This window comes from Plecotus auritus (genome assembly GCF_963455305.1).
Source record: "Plecotus auritus genome assembly, chromosome: 8".
Taxonomy (NCBI): Eukaryota; Metazoa; Chordata; class Mammalia; order Chiroptera; family Vespertilionidae; genus Plecotus; species Plecotus auritus.
In genome coordinates this window covers 147,088,847-147,110,316 of record NC_137782.1, presented here as the reverse complement: position 1 = coordinate 147,110,316, position 21,470 = coordinate 147,088,847, and the positions used below count along the sequence as shown (strand labels likewise).

Sequence of the window (21,470 nt, the reverse complement as noted above, 5' to 3'; positions counted from 1 at the left end):
TAGATCCCATCCATAGAAGTCAAGTCTTATTTAACAAGCAACATCTAGTAGCTGTCACACGACCCAGCATCATGGAAAGGCCCATTCTTTCCCCCCCCGCAAAGTGAATACTAGTCTTGCAGCACTAACAATAAAGTCATAGCCACATGTGGTGAGTGTTCAGATTTTACTTTCTGGTAGTGATGTCAGTAAATTATCCATCTTACTTTAAAAACAGGTGTTTTGTTTTGTTTTCAAACAGGTTTATTAAGCATCCAAGGCATTGAGGTCTTTTTTATCTTCGCTGCCCTGGAATTTATCTCACTGGGCGCAATAAAATCAACTGTTTCAGTCCAGATATTTGGAAGACATATGCAAAGATATATACAATGCAAAGGAGATCTTCCTCCACACACAGAAATATTTATTGTTACCATAGGAACAGAACTTAGGGTACCATTTATAGAGGGGCGTGTAACCTTCCAACAACAAAAAATGCCACTACATATTTAATGTGCACCTACTATGTGCTGAACATGATAAGGAAAGCAGTAAGAGTGAATATTAAAATTTAGGCCACGAAGCATCTTGTGTTTATGGAAAAATAGCTTCTACCAAGAGTAAGGCTTATATGTAAAAGTTATATGTTCATCGGTATGTTTTCAAGATATCTGCCTATCAGATTTCTATGATTACCAAATTTACCAATTAAATGAAGCTGACAATATCATATTCATGTATATTTAATTAAATAGCTAAAAATATAATCTATTTCCCTTGACTGTATTGTGGAGCCAGCTTTTCTCTGCATTATGTCTGAGTCATTTCCATAGCCTAGAGTCCCTTGAGAAACTCCAAGCACTCTGCCCTGTGCCGGCTGTGCCTGATTGCTTTACCAGTAAAATGCCTTGATACATGGTCCTGACCCAAGAAGCGTGTCGGGACGATATTGCATGTAAAAGTGATAGAACAGAAATTTGTGGAAAATGCAATGGTAGAGAGGCTGTGCATGTCTCTATTAAATTTTGGGGGGTACTAATAAATAAACGCGGTTTCTCTCTCTCATGTGAGAATAGGTAGGTTATATTGAAAGGCACTGGTCCCTGTGCAAGCAAAGAAAATTCAGAATATACAGATTTGTGTATCAGGAACGCCAGAGCCTGTAGGACCATTAGAAGACGGTTCATCTGGATATTAACAAGCAAGCACTATTTGATCAGTATTTTCCTGCTTGGTAATTTTTGTAGGTGAGTAAGTATTCCATGCTTCAGTACCACTTACATCGATAAAAAGAGGACAAGAACACTTACACGTAAAGATTTCTTTAAAACGAAGATGTGGAGATGTGGTGACCTCTGAATGCTGGTCCCTAATTTTATTTTCTCCCTTTTAGTTAACTTTGTTCTCTAATGACTACGTATTTCATGTGAAGTAAGAAAAACATTCAAAATCAGAGATGCTACTTGACAATATAAAACGTATGAGAATCCAGATGTTTCTCAGACTCATGCAAGAAAGGCAGTGTTGCAAAGCAGCAAATATCTTACATTATCTTACAACATTATCTTACAACAGTTTTTCTTTTATTTCTACTTCTGCGTGGGAAGTAAGGCAAGCATTGCTCCCCTGTTATATTTGGGAAATTTAGCCATAAGGATTGGCTTGTTATCTCATGTTGCAAACTTGGTTACCTTGCAGAGCTGGTAGGAAACCTAACATCCAGAGTCTGACTGCCGTGTGGGATTTTTTTTTTTAATTACAGAAATGTTTCTGTTATGATAACAAGACGGTCAAAAAAAAGTTAATTGGATATGTCAGTCTGAATTTATCAAGGCCAACTGTTATCATATTCTAATGTCTCATATCCATAAAGTGACATTTACACTTCATGATCATATACTGTCCTTTCACCTCACAATGCTTTCAAAAAAGAAAAAAAATCACATATAAATGTGAAATGACAGGACATTTAATATATGTAGGTTAACATTTGGTTTAGGGTACACTTCCCAAACTTATGGAACTATGAAAATTTCTCGTTGCTCAGCTATAGGACTTGAGGATAATAATGTAAAGGCTTATATTTTCAGCAAGATAAATGTCACAATACAAATATCATTACTCAAGATTTGATTTCATCCCACATTTCAACCTTTCCCAATAAGTGTTACAGCTTGGCCACGAGCATGCTATTAGCTACTCTGTCCTCCTTACAATGACTTTCCAATTCTTTAGGTTTCATCCAAACAAAGCAAAAGCAGTTGTGATACCCGGGGTCAAACAATACAATTATTTCTAGTGTCCTTTTCCTCCAGGTACATCTGAAAGGCAATCTCTCTTCCTTTTCCTTCTGTATGCACAACAATACACTGAATTGTACGCATTGGCACAATTCCATAATAGGCAAAGGAATCAGATGGCCAGCCATGGCACAGTTCTCTCCTACCAACCTCTGTAAGCATCTTGGCTTCCTTTTCTAAAAAAAAAAAATCATTTTACATCAAACTCTACAAAAATCTCTGTGCTCTTAAAGTCCTCATTCCATCAAGATAAGAAATTGCCATATACTCTCCATTTTGGTAACCTTGAGAATATGAGCATACTTCAACAAGATAATATAGTGGGTCAGATGACTAACATTTTCAAATCTATGTCCTTTGAATTTCATCTTTCTGAACCAAGGGCATGATGTACTTACTGAAGCAGAATAATTAAGACATTAAGAATGTAAACTTTGGACTCAGGCACAACCGAGTTCAAATTCCAACTGTATCATTGACTAGCTACATGATCTTGAAAAAGCTATTTATTCTAAGTCTTCTGTTTCCTACCTGGAAAAAAAATCAAGCAAAATAACACTATTATCTCATGGAACTTCTATTGGGATTAACTGACATATTGCACTGTAACATTTTAGTCCCACTTCTGGCATATAGTATATGCCCAATACATTTTACAGAAAACAGATGAAGTGTTTGTATGTATGTCTGTGGTGAAAAAATAAAATGACTAATATTGCAACATTGTTGTTTTATCTTACTACTAAAGGCCCGGTGCATGAAATCTGTACATGGGGGGGTGTCCCTCAATCTGGCCTGCACACTCTCCAATCTGGGACCCCTTGGGGGATGTCTGACTGCCAGTTTAGGCCCGATCCCTGCCTAAACCGGCAATCGGACATCCCTCTCACAATCCAGGATTGCTGGCTCCTAACCACTCTTCTGCCTGCCAGCCTGATCGCCCCCTAACTACTCCCCCGCCAGCCTGATTGACATCTAATTGTTCCCCTGCCGGCCTGATCGCCCCCAACTGCCCTCCCCTGCTGGCCTGGTCACCCCGAACTGCCCTCCTCTGTAAGCCTGATCACTCCCAACTGCCCTCCCCTGCCACGAACCACCTCCTCCGCTGGGACCTGCCTCCTCCACATGAGGTGGCGGAGACACTGGGACCAGCCTCCTCCGCACCGTGCAGAGCCACGGGACCCCCAGGCCCCACCTCCATTGTGTACGCAGCCATCTTTTGGTGGCCATCTTGTGATGACATCACACGAGGGTGTGACACCACCTAGGCTTTTATTATATAGAATAAGAACCTTTAGAAAAGTTTAACTTATTTCAAAGTTATGTTCAAACCAAATGCCTTTTAAGAAATGACTTCCCTATACCCCCATTTTTATTAGCCTTTTCAGTATTTCATTCCTTAGATTAGCACTTTTTTTCACATAAACCCATTATATCATTATTTACATCTACTAATAGTTGACAATGGGAAGGATATTAAATTGCATCAAATGGGAGCTTTCATGAGAAAACATAGTATTAGTTCATCACCATAATGCATCCAGGATGGGAAGATTTATAGCATGATGCAAAAAACTCACTGAGACTATTAAATAAAGAAGTAAGCCTATACAAGATAAACCACAATCTAGCTTTATTTTTAAATTTTTATTTTTACAGGAACATCTTTTATTTTATTATGTAAGTGAATTCAATGTGCAGCAACAGTACATCTTAATCAGTTGCAAGCATTTTATCGACATGGAGGAACGTATAGCCATCATTATTATGCCTGCTTCTATATGCAAGCACTGACACTTCAGTGCCATGACTACTAATGGATTTACTGCAGATTAACCTTGACATCCCACACATCACTGAATGTATGGGTGACTCAAACTCAAAAGTGGTTTTCAGCAATCTCCACATTTAAGTAGTGCAGCAAGTCTACATTCCTCACTCCAAAGTGATTAACAAAGCTGGCTCCATCAGATGCAAATTTAGCAGTATCCATGTACTTTACACTGCAAAAAATGTTTGTAAAATTTACACATGGACTCTTATTTCTAATGTCTGAACTGCCTGTGATTTTAGAAGAAGAAATATTTTTAGAGTTTATTTAACATATATTTACATATGCGGCTGTCTTCCCTGCCAACCATTTCCTCCCTAAATGTGCTCACTTCTGCCTCACGTGTTCCTGAAAAAGCTAATATATTCCCCCAAACGAACTGAACGTTTCTGAAAAAGAGAACCAATAAGCATGTACAGGTATGCTTGATTATTGGTTGCTCTGGATCCTTGCTACATGAACAATAATATAATTAACTTCTGAATAGATTAGCTTCTAACTCATAACAACTAAATGAATAAAAGATTCTTTTCTGAAATCCTATAATACTTCAAATGTCATTGTGTAGCCAATATGAAACATTTAGGCCATTATGATTCTATTAAGTGTAATAGGGATATAACACTTTTTTCCAGTGAAAGTTTGCCAGGAAGTCAGATGGAAATTAAAAGTAAAACACTTATAATTAAGGGGAACTATTATTCTTTCTACAACCTTGTCAAGAGGCTGCTCTTAAATGTAAATTTTCTGAACAATGTTTACCTATGTGGAAGTATTCTTTTGAGTAAAGTTCATATAAAGCAAAAACAATAAGGTCACCTTATAGGAAAAATAAATTTTAGACTATAGAAAAAATTTGAAAGTGGTGAAACTTAAAAAAAAAAAAATTAACAAATCTTAACCCTATGTGTGCACTAAAATAACAACTTATTACAGTTAATTGTCTTTCTCTGTTTCTGTAAATTTTTTGTGAAATCACAAAGAATTATTGCATAAAACTTAGCACAATAGCTTTCTAATTTTAAAATTTCACATAGGAGCATTAAAAACTCATGAAATGTGGACATTTTAAGAGGAGAGAGGAATGGAATCAGAGTAATAGGAGTTCCTGCCTATAATATGTAACCGCCTCTAATTTTAGAAAGTAATTGACAACAATTACCAAGATTGAGAAGAGATGGCCCTCAACGGTTACTGTGCTTCTAAAGATGCAGAAATATTAGAAAATGAAAATAAAGACTAAACATATATCATAATTTAAGACTCCTCATGGAAGATGCAGGCTTATGAGAATGGACAAATGCATTACAACTAGCTACAGGGACTGGAAAATGAGACAGGGTTTTCATCCCTGGACCTAGTGAAATAGAGCAGGTAGGTCCTTAGTATGACAGGCAGGGCAAGAAACATTGCATGCTGCTGAAATGGCTTAGAAGTAAACCTGTAGTCGGAATCAAACCAAAGAAAATAAACTGACGAACAGCTGAGATGTTTTCCAAATAATGAAAGCCTAATAAAGTAGGCTCACAATGACATTCAAGATAGTAGGGACAATGGGAGGTTTTTCATATATGGCAAGTCGAATGCTCCATCAGAACCCTAGACTCCTAGGAATTAAGAAAATAAATTATTATTTTTTTAAAGTTTGTGGACCATTTAAAAAATTAAATATAAACTGAGAAAAACAGGAAATGTCAACATGGGGAGCACCCAGTTTTCCTGCATTTGGAATTTCCTAGGAGGGACACTGTGAAGAGTCAGTGCACGCATGCTATTCTATTAAACACGAATTGTAAACTCAGTTCAAGTTCTTTCATTAAAACTCTCGAAGCCCATGCAAATCAAAAATATTGCCACTCTCAGGGTCCATGGGGTCTCACGAGGAATTAACAATTAATGCCTCCCAAACTTTCAATGGGAACCACTCAGACACCTCAGTAAACCTGGGGGCCTGAAAGCAGAGAGCGTCTCCCCACTAAGCCAGCCTATACAAGATCCAGCTCTACCCCAGCCAAGATGCCATTTTAAAATAAAAACGTGGTGTATGCTTATTCAATAAGAAATTTTAATTAAAATAAAACTATCAAGAAAATGGAACTGCAAAAAGCTATGATTCCTAGGAGGTTAAGAATCATTTCTCTCAAATGTAATTCCAATAGTAATTATGTACTTCAATGAGAAAATAAGAACATTTTCCCTTTGCCTATTGGCCCAAAACTTTTCTCTAATAAAAATCTTTTTCTATTAAATATTCCATATTTTTCTAGTCTATATGTCCTATAATAAAAAAATTATATATTATTGTGATCTGGGAAAGAATACTATATTTATAAACGCATCATGTGTATTTTTCATTTTGATATTTGACATTTTTATATTTTGACATTTATGGAAAGAACATGCTATGTAGAAAAAAGTATCAATTATTTTTAAACCAAGCATGCTCCTCTCTAATAACTGTAATAATCCTTTAGAATAAGAGTGGAGTTGTGGTTGACTGACCTTGTCCATGTCTTAGACATTTATTCAGGGGTTCAACAAATAGTACCCAGCCCATATGATGTGGGGAGGCTCAAAGTTTCTATAATGACACTTAGCAGAAATGATTCATTCACATTCTGACATTTTCCAAGTCGCGCCTGGATCTTTACAAGGTGTGAGGCCTTTGCAAAACTTTATTGTAGGCATCTGCCTCCAAAGCCATCCAAGCGTTTGGCTCATTCTGAAGCCTCGGATTTGCGGAACAGAGGTGCAGAAGACAAATCTTTGTTATTAATACTATAATCACTCTATTCTACACCTCAGAGGCCTTGTAACTTTTTGGCAGTGATACCGTTTCCTGCCTTTAACAGTGGAATGAAATCCTGAACACAGAGTTGCATGTGGTTATTTTAAATTATTTGCATTACATCCTTAAGATAAAGAGAGGCCACCAAAACAACAATACAATTCATAATAATTTTAGGCGGAAAGCTGAAGTTTTGCTTTTGTTTGTTTTCTAATCTTAGTTCCTCTCATTTAACATCTTCTGGCCTATCTGCTATATTTAAGTCATTTTCTCCCAGCCCAAGACCCAGCTAAAACTATTTGCTAGTTATTTTGGACTGGAACTAGGTAGAATATTAGCTTCCGACTCAGAAGTCACGTCAAACTGAGCTCCAGGTATTCACAAGTGGAATACACCTTTTCCTCCCGAAGTAACTTTTGCTCTTGCTGGTTTATGCTTCTCTGTTGCATGCCCAGTTTTCTTTTTCAGTCTTGCTTCCCACTCTCATTCCTCTGTATCTACAGAACTTATTTTTAACTTATGAACTACTATATATCAAAGATGCCTTTTATTGAAATTTCTATCTTAAATATATGCCTACTGAAGAGAGTAGATTTCATTTTTTGATACTTTCATGAAACTCATGTGGTTTTAATTATTTATCAGTCATGAACAAGGACATAATATATTCCTTGAACTATGTCGGGAATATTGATGCAATAATGAATAACATAAGGCTCCTGATTCTCAGATGCCTATAATAAATTTCATACCTACATCTGTTAACAAAATGGAACGAATGTCTGTAGTTGTATAAGAAATCTAGAGAATTTCACCAAATATAACAAACTCAGATGAGGGAATAGATTGCCTAGAAAACTCTGATAATGAATACCATTCTCCATTTCATTATGTCAGAGCAAGGAATAGCTGTGATGAGTCATAAGGCTCTTCAACCAGGTAATGGTAAACCTAAGAGAGCTGGTACCTGTTCTTACAATTTACTTGAATAGACTATCCCAAAGATCTCCATATTTTATAGGGAAAAGCAGCAGATAGCCTGCTAGTCCTTAGGTTTTAAGAATGTATAATCATCAGAGAAACCGAGGAGGCAGCACTGTACCCAGGTGACCAAAATTACCACCACCAGAAATGGGATGTATCAAATTCAGGTCCTCCAAACATGATGTGTGCTGAGAAGGGCACAACATCGTTTCTGTACTGTTTTTGCCAAAAATGCATAGCCTCAGCCTAATCCTAAGAAAGCATCCAAGAAACTCAAATTGCAGACATTCTACAAAATAACTGGCGGCATTCCTCAAAAGAGTCAAGATTAGGAAGATCAGAAAAAGAGTGAAAAACTCCCAAATTGGAGGGGACCAAGGAGACATGACAATTAGAGGCAATGTGAGATCTCGGTTTAGATCCTGAACCATGGAAAAGACTGTAATTGGGACAACTGGTGATTTTTTAAATAAGGTCTTTCGTTTAGTTACTATCATTACATCAGTGTTGATTTCCTGATTTCAATCACTGTGCTATAGTTACATAAGATGTGAACTTTGGGGGAGGTAGTTGAAAGGATAAGGAAAACCTGGGTTTTACTTCTATATATTTTTTTATAAATCTAAAATTATTTCAGAACAATTTTCCAAGGGAATGTATTAATCACGAAAAACAATTTAGGATCTGAATAAGATTGTTGATGGTGGGCTTCTATGAAACACAGGTAGCTTGAAAAATCCCTAGCTCTTGAAATGAAGTGTAATTGGAGATTTTGCTTGGCTTGAGAACCAGAGAGCATTTGTAGGTAGGTGGAAGACTTACATTTTTTTTCTACATAAAAGAAATTTGCTTATAACATAGCTCATTGTAAATAAACCATAATTAAGCCTTTAAAGTGAACATACCTAAAAATTCAGATTTAAAAAAAAAAAAAAAGCCTAAATAGAACAGTCAAATCTGAGATCAGTTCACCCAGTAGACCAAGTACTCATTCATCCATTTATCCATTTGTTTATCAGGTGGATCAATGAAGAAGTCATTGAAATTCTTATGAAATAGTTTCCAGCCCTAAAATCATGTAAGTAAATAGCCTTGAGATAAAATGTGCTTGTCCAATCTTATTTAAACTGACTCAAATTAGAGTGTGAGCTAATTCCTTTCATAAGTTTGAAATCTAAGAGGGACACTAATGTTATGAAGAGGCAAAAAAACAAAAAAACAAAAAAACAGTACAGATGTTAACATACGTTTTTCTAATATATTGCTGATAATTACATGTGTAAAAAGTAGTATATACAGTTGTTGTGATAGAAGAGATGAGTCAAAAGACAGGGAATTTTGGTCATTTTAGAGGGAATATTTGTATTTCTTCTAACATAATAAGGGAAAGAAATCCAATGTGAAATTAGTTTAGAAGTTATTTGAAAGATTGAAAGCCAGATGAGCTTAGTGAAATGATAGGGAAAGATTCTAATTCAAAATAAGGAGTTAGGATTTTTTACAAAAGCAAACAAAACACAATGCTGAGACAATAGCAGAATATTATGACAGGAGAAAGAGAATTCAAAGGCAGTACAACAGCATAATTCAAGAATAAAAACATCTATACACTCAATACAATTTAGTTAAGCATTTCTATGTATAAAGCACCACACTAGACTCTGGAGACCATAGAAAGGTAGATGTCATCTTTTGAGAATGTAGCTTTTTCACACTGATCACTACCCATTCAATCAGATGTCAATTCTTGAACTTCTGTATTTCCGTTCTTATAGCCATTGCTTATCTCTCACCTTCAGTCTTAAATGTTGGAATGAAGACTCATCCCTGCTTATCTGATACCTTCCTGTCCCTCCTTAAACTTAAATCTACCTTACAAACTAACGTCAGATTGTTGTTGTTGTTTGAAAGGGTATTTGTGAAAAGAACTTCAATGATTAAACAACTGTCTACCAAATTAAGTGAAAAATCCTTATGGTATCTTTGAACATCCTCCAAACCAACCAACCCTCTATTTCAGCCAAATTGCAGAATTCACTTGGTTTCCCGAAATACTCCCAAATTCTTTGTAATGTGGTTCTGAAAAATAACAGCAAACGTATTTTGCGGGAAGGATTGTTATGAGAAAAGTCACAGAGGTGCAAAATGGGTTCCAGAAATAGGAAGTAGATACACTTATATTAATAAAGAAGTGGATGCATTTTAAGCACCACTTTTTCCTATCTCTTTGTCTCCTGAATTAAATCTCTAGATAAATACAGAGTACAAATCATATCATAGAAAATGGGACAGTTCAAGGTTAGTGTTAAAGAGAGATTAGATCAGTTCCAATATCTCAGTATATTCATAATTCTATGAAATGCAAATTTCCTTTAACAAAGAGTCATATGACTTCATAAATGTAGAAAAAATGTGATAGTACTGTCAAAAGAGAGAAAATGTATTTAATGAGAAATGCCTTGGTGCTATTTGCTACTTATCACAAATGTGTTCATTACATCTTTACCAGGAAAGAAACCACTTCTAATTTAAGTCCTGCTCTATGCTTAGAAGAAAAAGTAAAATTTGATAGTAACCTAAATTAAAATAAAGTGTATGTACTGTTGGTTTGTTTATTCATTCCTTATCTCAGACTTTCTGGAACAGCTTATGAAGATAACAATAAGAATAAAATTCAGCCAATTCTGAGACATATCAATCCACATACTTTCATAATGAAAGTTACAAGAAGCAAAATATTGGGAAGTTAGATCACTTACTTCGACAAGCAATTGTGGGCATTTACAAGGTTTAAAATCCATAGATGGACTTTATTCCACCCCCCACCCCCCACCATGAAGATATTTAGCCAATGGAATGCAACAAAGACATGTATTTTGAAAATGCTGGAGAAAAAAATAAAAGGTTTTCTACAGAGTACTTTCTATTTCACCACCCATGTGAAGATATATAACTAGGTGTGAGAATCATTTTTGAAGTTGAAATGATTGAACTTTTAGAGGGTGGATTAAAGTGCCAAATCAGCCCTGGGGCAGGGAAGTGTCAAACCTTTCTTCTTTTGTATTTAGCTCATAAGATTCTATCTTCCTAGAGACTAACTTTACAAAGTGGTTCCAATCTGCACCTCAGATCCTTGAACACTCAGGTCCTTCATTTCAAAAGACCCTCAGATTTGAAACATATGTCTTTGAGCTCTAGCATCTTCAAAGAGCAGCTCTGAAAATAATTGTAAAAGACCTATAAGGATAAGGAGAAGGATACTATTAAGGGGTGAGGTAGGCTTCAAACTTACAAAACACCCAGAACACCCAGATCTCTAGGATCATCCTTAAAAGTTTAAGTCATTTTAAATTGCATTGTATTCAAATGAAGTTGCTTGCCATCTGTCTTTGAAGTCCTTAAAATTAAGTTTTATCATTCTTGTGGAAAAAAGAGGTCATTTCTAACTCAGTATAATCAGCTTACTACTATCAATCACTAATTAGAATTAATTATTAAGCATGTGATTCTTTTTCTCTAGAATATTCTAAATCATTTATCAAGGAATGGCATGTCTTTCTGTTCCTTCTTTGGTATATTGAAGTCATACTCATATAACTTTGGGGTAGATACTACTGAAGTGATTATTTTAGTCAGATCTGTAACAATAATGCTATCTAAAAGCTACATTTAACCAAGAGAGCAGTATTTTTGGAACAGCAGGCAGTATAACAGTGCTTTGTGAATATTAACATATTCGAGCAAATTAGTTTGCACTCATTATCATAAGCAATTACTTACTATTTAGATGCTGCTCATATTAAATTGGCAAGCAATTTGCAAGAATTAAAACATAACATAGAGAGCTTTCTGAAAATTCAACAATATTCTGAGACAAATGATGCTACTAGGTTCACAGATCATGTAACATGGAAGCCATTAAACATATGTAGCATTAAAATTATAGTCAGTTGGCTACTATATTTACTGCAGTATAATTTTGTAAGCATTGTTTGGACACTACCAATACGGTGATGCATATTAGACACCAGGAGGCATTAACAAAGGAGACCTGAGGAAAGGCACTGTTTCCTGAGAATGAACTAGCTATAAATTTGACTAAATTTTGGTAGGTTAACGACCCATTGCTTTGTCTGAGCAATTTATTACTATCCAACTTGTCCCTTTTAAGAGGTTTCTGTTGTCTTGATCATTCTTTCCATTTATGCCTGTGGTGAAGACTACTGATGTTCACCATTGTCTACTTCACCTTCTTTAATAATAGAATTCAAAGTGGGGCATACAATACAGCTGTCCAGCTAGAGCCTACATTTCCCATTCTCCCTTGGAGCTTAAGGGGACCATGTGACTAAGTTCTCACCAGGAATACATGGCCAAAAATAATGTTCAATGTCTTCAGTTCAGACCCTGAAATGTACCTGCACTTTCCTGCCCACGCTCCACTTTCTTCTTTCTGAGTGATGACAGAAACTGAGACAAATGATGCTGCTAGGTGCACAGACCATGTACCAAACACGGGACGCAAACATATATAGCATTAAAATAATACTTGGTTGGCTACATGGGCTTTCACTGCAATATACTTTTGTAACCACTGTTTGATACAATTGTGTATATCAGACACTAGGAGGCATTACCAAAAGGAAACCTGAGGAAGCAGTTGCCTTAGACCTAGAGATGGAAGCCATAGGTTAGAAGCTGCACTATCCTACCTTAATTGTAACTACTATGTGAGAAAATAAAACTTACATTTGGTATATATCTATGCATGTTTTGGGTCTCATTTGTATACCAAAGAATCTATATATATAAAAGCCTCATATGCAAATTGTCCCCTCAGGAGTTCAACCAGAGTTCGATAGCTCGCTATGATGTGCACTGACCACCAGGGGGTGGCGTGGAAAAAAGGAAGGCTCCTGCCGGCAGCTGGCATGCAGGGAAGGGAGGCCCTGGCCGGCAGCCAGAAGGAAGGCCTGGATCGATTGGCCCTTATCGCCCACCAGGCCTTGGGACCCTACCCATGTGTGTGCCAGGCCTCTAGTTTCTATATAGACTTTAAAACAAAATGACAAAACATTTCCTTGGATTCTTATACTCATGACAGTCAAGTAAATTCAATAGGAAAACTATAATTATCTGTTTTATAAATTTAAAGGAAATTGGTGTTCACAGAGGTGTAATGATTTGTTATGGTCACAAAGTATAATGTGAAACTTGTCTTATCAAAACCCTCCATAGAGGCTAGTAACAATCTATTACCTTTGTTATACTCAGTTCCTGTTACTCACCCTGGCAGATTCTATGGGGTGGGGGAGTGTCATGTTTTCTTGAATCTACCCCATTTTCAAATTAGTTTCTCCCTTACAAAAACAAAATGGCACACATTTGTAAATTATGATAAGGATGTTATCTAGGACCCTAGAGCAAAGTGAAATTAATTGACCCATACTCACCCCTTGGCTTGAATATAGGCTATTTATTTTAGACAATTTGTAACTGTAAGTTCTTCCTCTGCCCTTTTAAGATATGTCTTCTCCCAACTTCTTGACATTTTTGTGACTGAGGAATGTCTTTCTCAAAGGCCTGGGAGCCCTCTCTTTGAAATGTAAGCATCACAGATGATAGTACCCCTCTCTCCCAGTCTTGTGGGAGTTAAGCCCAACTTGGGTAAGCACCAGTTAGCAAACACAGAGCACATGGCAATCACACTGAGCACCTTCCTTCCTCCACCACTAATGTCCTCCAGGATTTTTCCAGCAGGTCAACCACAGCTTAAAAGTCTCCTGCATCAAGTTTCAATGGGGTTGATTCAATTTCTCTTCCCTATTTCATCCTCATTCTCAGAGAAAAATCTCTACTTCCCCATTGAAAGTAAAGTATTATCAGGGAAGCTTAATAGCGAAAAATTTTATTTTGAGGTATTTTATACACTAATCAAAATGCTAAATAATATTTTATAGAAACATCATGAGGAACAGTCACCTGGAGTGATTTATAGGAGATATGACTTCTAGAGCAAAGCATTTTATCTTCATTCCTTGAAAAGAGTCAAAGCAAGTGTATAATGATCAATATAGAGTAAATTTTATCTATTTCATTTTGTATTGGTTTATTACGGTTTGTCTCTAATATTCTATGTTGAGGATAGGAACTCCCTCTCTGGGTTCTGAATGTTTAACTCAGATCCTAGAATACCATGAATTCCTTCACAACAACATTTGATGTGGTGAATGAAATAAAATACGTAACATCCAGAACTATTTTTATGACATCTTTATTTTCATTTGATGTTTTAGAATCAAAAATCTTTGTTACTATATGTATAACAAAGGACTTAATTAATGGGAACTTTGGGGGGGAAAGCATAATGTGGCTTCAATCTGTAAGTCAACAACTTTTCTCAATGTCTTGAAAAGTTTTATAATTTAGAAGATACCATCAAAGTGCTATCTATTGAGAGTGCTAAAGAAAAAAGATTAGTCAAAAAAATCTAGCTGCTATTTTTATTCCTCTTCAAATGTTAACATGGAATCAAAGACTAGGTCTTAATTTTCTGTTGCTGGACATGTATGTTACTTTGGAGTACACATAAATGGGCACAGGCCAGGCCGAGGGACCCCACCAGTGCACGAATCCGTGCACCGGGCCTCTAGTATATATAATCCCAGGGAAGACAATAAAACATCATGTTCACTGGTCAGAGAGGGTGAGCCTTTAGATAACCAATATCACACTAGGGACAGATAAGTTAAAATAACAAAGCAGAACAAATGAAAAACCAAAGAATAGCCCTTCCCTTGATGAATAGCCTAAAATAAGACTCCTTTGTTGCTCCTCAAATTCAGATTCTTTCAAAACTAAAATAAGCAAGTTCTAAACAAAGAAAATTTCAGAAGCTGGGATTTCATTTATTATTATGCAAATAAACATCTAAAATAATTGTAAAGGGCACATTTCAAGGGTGGAAACACGGAACAACTTTTTCAAAAGACTGTTTTTTCAGGTGATGTGAAAATTCTGGTATCAAGAAATGGTCAAGCATTTTTTATTCTTCTGCCACTTTAGTATTTGTAACCAAGTTATTTCCATATTCATTTATCATATTTTTATCTATTTGGCAAACAGCATTCATCCTCCACATACTATATTATACATTTCAAGGTGTAGATTGCTAAAATAACAAAGACTATGTTCCCTTTCAATCCCATTAATGATACGAAACCATAAAACCCACAATGTCTGCATCCATGAGTAAGATGTATGGGATGCCTTCAGACTAGGAATGGCCAATTTCTACTGTAACTTAATAGGGCATTCACCAATAAGCTGACCAAATAGTTCTTTGCCCATGAAAAGGTGTCAGCTTGCTGAAATCAGGGAGTAGGGAAATGAACAAAACAGTGACATCCCTTCGACAAATAGCCTGATCACTCACCCTGGAGAAATCAGTTACCTGACTTTACTGTCTTCTGCCCATATTCTTTCCAGATTATCTTCAACATGTCAAACAGACACATGCCAAGGAGGATGGAGTTTATACTAAAGCAGAGATCGGGATCCATGTGGAGGATTCTCATTGGGGAAATGACATGATCAGTTCTGAATTTTAGCAAGATTATCAAGGCTTCCATGTGGAAAACGGGATGAATGTCAAGGAGCTGGGGCAAGGAGGACCAGCAGAAAATTATGTCACAAAATAAAAATCCTATATAATAAAAGCCTAATATGCTGTGTCCGAACATCCAATGACCAGTCAACTGTTCAACCAAAGCATAATATGCTAATGATATGCTAAGGCCACTCAACCACTTGCTATGATGTGCAAAGACCACCAGGAGGCAGACAGTTGACCAGTCACTATGATGTGCACTGACCACCAGGGGGCAGACAGTTGACCAGTCGCTATCATGTGCACTGACCACCAGGGGGCAGATGCTCCGACTGGTAGGTTAGCTTGCTGCTGGTGTCCGGCCAATGGGAACTGAGTGAGATGGGCCAGACACGCCCTGGAGCCCTCCCACGGTCCCTCCCCTGTTCGATCGTGCAATGGTGGGGTCCCTCGGCCTGGCCTGGGCCCTCTTGCAATCCGGGACCCCTTGGGGGGTGTCGGAGAGCTGGTTTCAGCCTGATCCCACAGGCCACTCCCCTCAGGAGGGTGCCAGATGCAGGGCTCACGGCTGGTGAGCTCTGCTGTGGCAGTGCGAGCCTCTCCCCATTGGGTCTGACTGGGCTCGAGCCCACAGCAGGCACAGTGGGGCTGGGATGAGCGGGAGCAGCAGGTAGGAGCTGCAGGTGGTGTTGGACTGCGGGTTTTGGCCTGATCCGCACAGGCCACTCAGAGGGGCCCCACCCATGCACGAATTCATGCACTGGGCCTCTAGTAAACTATAATGACCTATGAAAAGAAGTAGACAGAAGTGAGAAGTATGCAGGAGGTACTGTTGTAAGAACTTTTGAGAAATGAATTTAGAGGAGAAAAAGGAGAAGTCAAAGGTCACTCCTAGGTGTCTGACATGGAAAGGGGGTAGATACAGTGCCATTCATTCACTGAGATACGAAGCATTGGAGGATGAATGGGATGAGTTAGAAATATAGGAAGTTTGATACGTATATATTTACTCATCTTCCATATGAAAATATTATGTCATCCTTAGAGTCCTGTAGTACGTAGCACACTGAGGTGTACATGGAAGACATTTTTTAGTATCCTGCTAATGAATCAAACATAAGTTAGAAGGGATGTTCTAATGAAAACTATTGTCTGCACTTTTATTTAAAACCATTTTTGCAAGACACAGCTAACCTGTATCTCCTCATCACCTTTAAAATATTCCCCAGATGTAATACTTAGTTTTTAGTAAGACCTTTTTAAAGTAATTTTTTGCAAGACACAGCTAACTTGTATCTCCTCTTCTTTAAAATAGTCTCCGCATGTAATATGTAGCTTTTGATAAGACCTTTCCACAAAAACCACCTGAATTGGCTACATTTGTCATCTGAACATTTGCAGTGTTCCCTTTCTGCCAATAACTTTCAGGAATCGCTTTACAGAAAGGGCTGAACTATACAGTACTGTCCCAGCATTTCTTTAGCTTGGTTGCTGTTTGGTTCTTGGCATGTAACTGCTGGATTAATTTACTGTGCCTAGTTGATTTGTTTCCTCTGCTCATCAAAAATGTATTAACTGTTTTCTGCATTGAGAGCACTTCAGTAAGTTAAATTATTGGTCACCTAGTTCTGCTACAGAGATAAACCATAGGGTCAAATGTCACAACACAGCTGAGCGTAAACTTGGCTCCCTGCATCTGTTGATGAAGTTGAGTTATGAGAAAGGAGAAGAGGCAGTGATGAAATGTACTACTATTGAAAAGTATGCTCTGTATACATTCTCTTAGCTCCTTTGATCCTCATTATAAAATGTTGTAAAGCCTTTCTGTACAGAACAAGTTTAGTTAGATATTCTGTATCATTAGCATCACTTTGAAGACCCTTTGTCTCCCAAAACATATCGACATGGACCCTTAGGCAAATTAGAAAACAAAACAAAACAAAAAACCTTCCTCAAAAACCTTGATTTCTAACTGTTGGGAAATTGTCATAGCATAGCGACTTTGTCAGAACAAGCCATTTCTTTGTTATGTCCTAGAAAATTATCATATTAAGTATGCAACTCCATGTGGGTACCAATGTGAATGAGACCAACCTCACAGGTCTACAACTTGTACAAGCATACATGATGTCCCTTTAGTGGGCTGAAGGACACATCAGAATTTGGTTCAAGAGGAAAATTCAGCTCATCTTGAATCCTATTGTTCTGTGGAACCCACTCTCCTCTGGTTCATGGAAAGAACCAGAATTCCTATTTAACCACTTTCCTTCCTGCATGGCAAACACCCGTGGCAACAGACGTTCCAGCATTTTCTTGAAGAGGAGCGTTTTTTTGCACTGAGATAAGGTCAGTTCACAGACCTAACTTGAGGGAATGGAACTCCTGCAAAGAAAGACCTGCTTTGGGAGCTTCAGCACAGCCTTATATTTGAAGTGGAGGTTTCAGCCAGACAAAACTGCAACTTGTAAAAGCGAGACAGTCGGGATCCTTGGGAGACCAGCCTCTGTTCCTATTCCTCTATGACGGCTCCGAAGTACAGATTCAATTTTGAGGCAGGTTAAATTGGGGCTCCAACTGGGAATATGTGGTTAATGAATTTTGTACAATCTTCCTTCTTTTCAATTAACAAAAAAGGGGAAAAAAACCTCAAAAAGATTTGATAGGCTTTACTAAGACTTTTCAACTTTTCCCCCCAGATTGATTTCAGGACACGGTGCAGACAGGCAGACGGCTAATTACACTATTAACTCTTTCTTCAAAGGTGCAAAGCTTCGAACATTCATATCACAGAAGCCACCCCTACTCTGAAGCCCTGAAGGATGTGGACTTTCCAAAGATATCCAGGGGAGCGACATACACAGTGCTCTAGGCCAAACCTGACCCTGCCAATGAGGTCACAATGTAATTTCATGTCTGTCGAATATTTTGCTTAACAAATTTATGTAACAAGGAAAGCCTCCAAAGCAAGCCCAGAGCAGTTCATTCTTCCTGGAGTTAAGTTGAAAGATGGCAAAAAGGAAAGGTCCACTATGATGCTTTTGAAAGCAGCAAGATCACTTTCTAGCCAATGAATATAAAATGACACAGAATAAAGTGCTGTTGAAAATGGAGGAAATGTGCCCAAGGCTAGAAGCCTCCCCAGACTTAAGCCACAAGACCGGCATATACTCATGGAACCATATGTCTCCTACGTTATTATCTAAGGGATGCATGTGCTCAATGTTAAAGCAAACACAAAAAAAGCAGCAAATTCAGCCTCAAAACAGATTTTGTTATGTTAACAACATACATATATGTAAAAACACAATAACTTATTTTTACATAAATCAGATCTTTACCTCTCTCACTAGAATAATGTCTGCACTCCGAATTCATTAGTAAACTCTACCTGTTCCATGTTAAAATGGGTGAAATAAGACTGCAAATGAACACAGTTAAAAAGCCAGCATTGGCAACCTCAAATCGGGGAAGTATAGATCTGTTCCTAACTCCTTACTCTGTGACTTTGCCAAAGTTATTGAAATTCTCCATTAATCCGCCTTTTCCTCTTCTGAAAATAAGGAGGTTGTTCCTGGTAATCTCCAGAGTCATTTTCAACTCCATTCTCTAAGGTTAAACTATCACTCCACCAAAGCTGGCACTAACCTTGAACTTGATCCCAGCATACCCTGAATTGTTTGGCTAACCTGAGCAGGAAGGAGAGGTTAGCAGTGAGGCACTGCAGCAGATAACGTGCAATAATATTGGGAGTGAATTTTTTGTTCCTCTTTCATTTGACTTTAAACAGTAAGTGCATAGAATGTTTCATTATATTTTATGATTGCAAAATGATATAGTAGAGGATATTTTATTTCATGTAGTCATTCTTTCTATGATTATAGAAAATTTAGATATGAATACAGAGGACAAAATAAACAGAATGCTGGCTGAGCATTGTTAACAGTTAACACTTTTATTTCCTGAAGTTATCTACCCCTCATGATTGGTCTAGTAACTCCATCCAAAATCAATACAATACAAAATCTATGGAAGTGGCAGTCTAAAATGAGTCCCAGGTTTATTAAAACCTAGTTATGTAATTACTGAGGTTGTCTCAGTCTAAAATCTATCATTATTGCAGTTACTATGAAAAAGGTTGGGTTAAAATGTTATTCAGCAAAAACCACCCTGGCTGATTTGTTTTGTGAACACATGTTAAGATAATTCCTACTTACAAGAACAGAATCATTCTAAGTTGGAATGATTATGAGCTTTGGTAGGTTCTATTGTCACAAATATGACTCAGATCCAAAAGGGGATTCATTATGCGATTCCTGCCATCAATTTCAGTTGTGAAAATACAAGGAAAAATGAATGCAGAACTGGTATCATTTTCTCTGTCGTTCTGGTTGAGAAAGACCAGGCTCGCTCAACTTAGTAGTCCAAAGCTTATTAATTCTCACTCTAAGGTGATCTTGCATCTGTTAACCAACACCATAGCCCTTTGTTTGTTTGTTTGTATGTGTTCATGTGTTGTTGTCTCTTTGGCAAAAAATTTAAAGTCCTTTATAGATACCCAGTGAAGTCATCATGGTACTCCTTCCCTGGAGGATTAATAGTACCATTTGAAATGCCATTAAACCTTTTCCACCAGAGGGTGCAAAACCATGTTTTCTCCTGAGTTACATGACAGTACTCTACACACTAACTGAATTCATCTACCATGTTGCCTTTTTTATCTTTTAAAGCACCTTTTGGAGGCTAATGGGCAAGGTGATCATTTTTACCAAGGTAAAGGAAAAATCCAACAAATGACCTGTCTTAGGTCATAAAATTAGTGAGCAGTAAGAACACGTCGGGATACCTTTAGTGATGTATTTCTTAAGTTTTAAAAGTCTGCCTTCCACACAATTGTCTCATATTAAAACAATAAAAAATAATAATATAATAATAATTGGAATTTGGCACTATCCAAATATTGAATTAATTTAGGGCTATCTCCACTCCTCCCCTATTCAATGACTCCAAGTGAAACAAATCATTACATACAGACAACTGCCAGTTCTTCATACACATTCAGATAATTCTGATCAAAACATTCATATGTGTAAGAGGTTTAATTATAACTTGTAAATAAACAGTATTTGTATATTGCATAATTATGAAAAATAGAGGGAAAATGACTTAAAACACGTGAGTAAAATTTTAAATAATTTGGCTACTGAAAAAGAAAGGAAATGCAGAGAAAAAAGAGTAAAAGCAGTAACATTGGACTAAAAAGTGAGAGCATGCATCCTTCTAGAAGTCCCTAAGCTGTCCCTGCCCCCAGTCCACACACCTAGTTCAACAGCACAGCTTGTTTAGGGTGAGGGCTACATCCTGAGACATCAACTTAACTTTGCATCACTCTATTGATTAGATTATTTGGCTCAGGACCAGCAGAGACCTGGGTTGATTTAAAGGTTGCTCTCTTGGTTGGGATATCATTTAGCAAGTGACATCGTGTGAAATCAATGGGCTGTTACTGCTTTCATCTTTCTCAACTTCAATATCATAAGGGTCCTTAAGACTTTATGAACCCAGTCCATTGAGTAAAGCTTTCAATCTGTTAAATATTTTTCTAATGCACTAAAATGGCTTGCATGGGAAATGATTACAACCTCACATAGTGAGATAACTGTGACAACTAACATATTTATGAATTAAGGTACTGTGGTAGTAGGATATAATAATTAAGCCTTTTTTGGTAAGATTTCAGTTTATATTTTTCCTTTAAAGAAAATGGATAAAATTACTATTGTTTAAAATAAAAAAGGAGAATAAAGTCAGCCACAATTAGGTGTGTGTGTGTGTGTGTGTGTGTGTGTGTGTGTGTATATATATATATATGTATATATATATATATATATATATATATATATATATATATAGAGAGAGAGAGAGAGAGAGAGAGAGGGAGACAGAATAGAGAACATTGTAGAACAGTCACTAGGTCCCTAG

General features: G+C 37.1%; 1 protein-coding gene across 22 annotated transcripts in view; it reads right to left on the bottom strand.

Annotated features, from left to right (window-relative positions):
* NRXN1 (neurexin 1) overlaps window positions 1–21,470 on the bottom strand; it is a 1,052,009-nt gene that overhangs the window by 306,070 nt on the left and 724,469 nt on the right. The window lies entirely within an intron of this gene.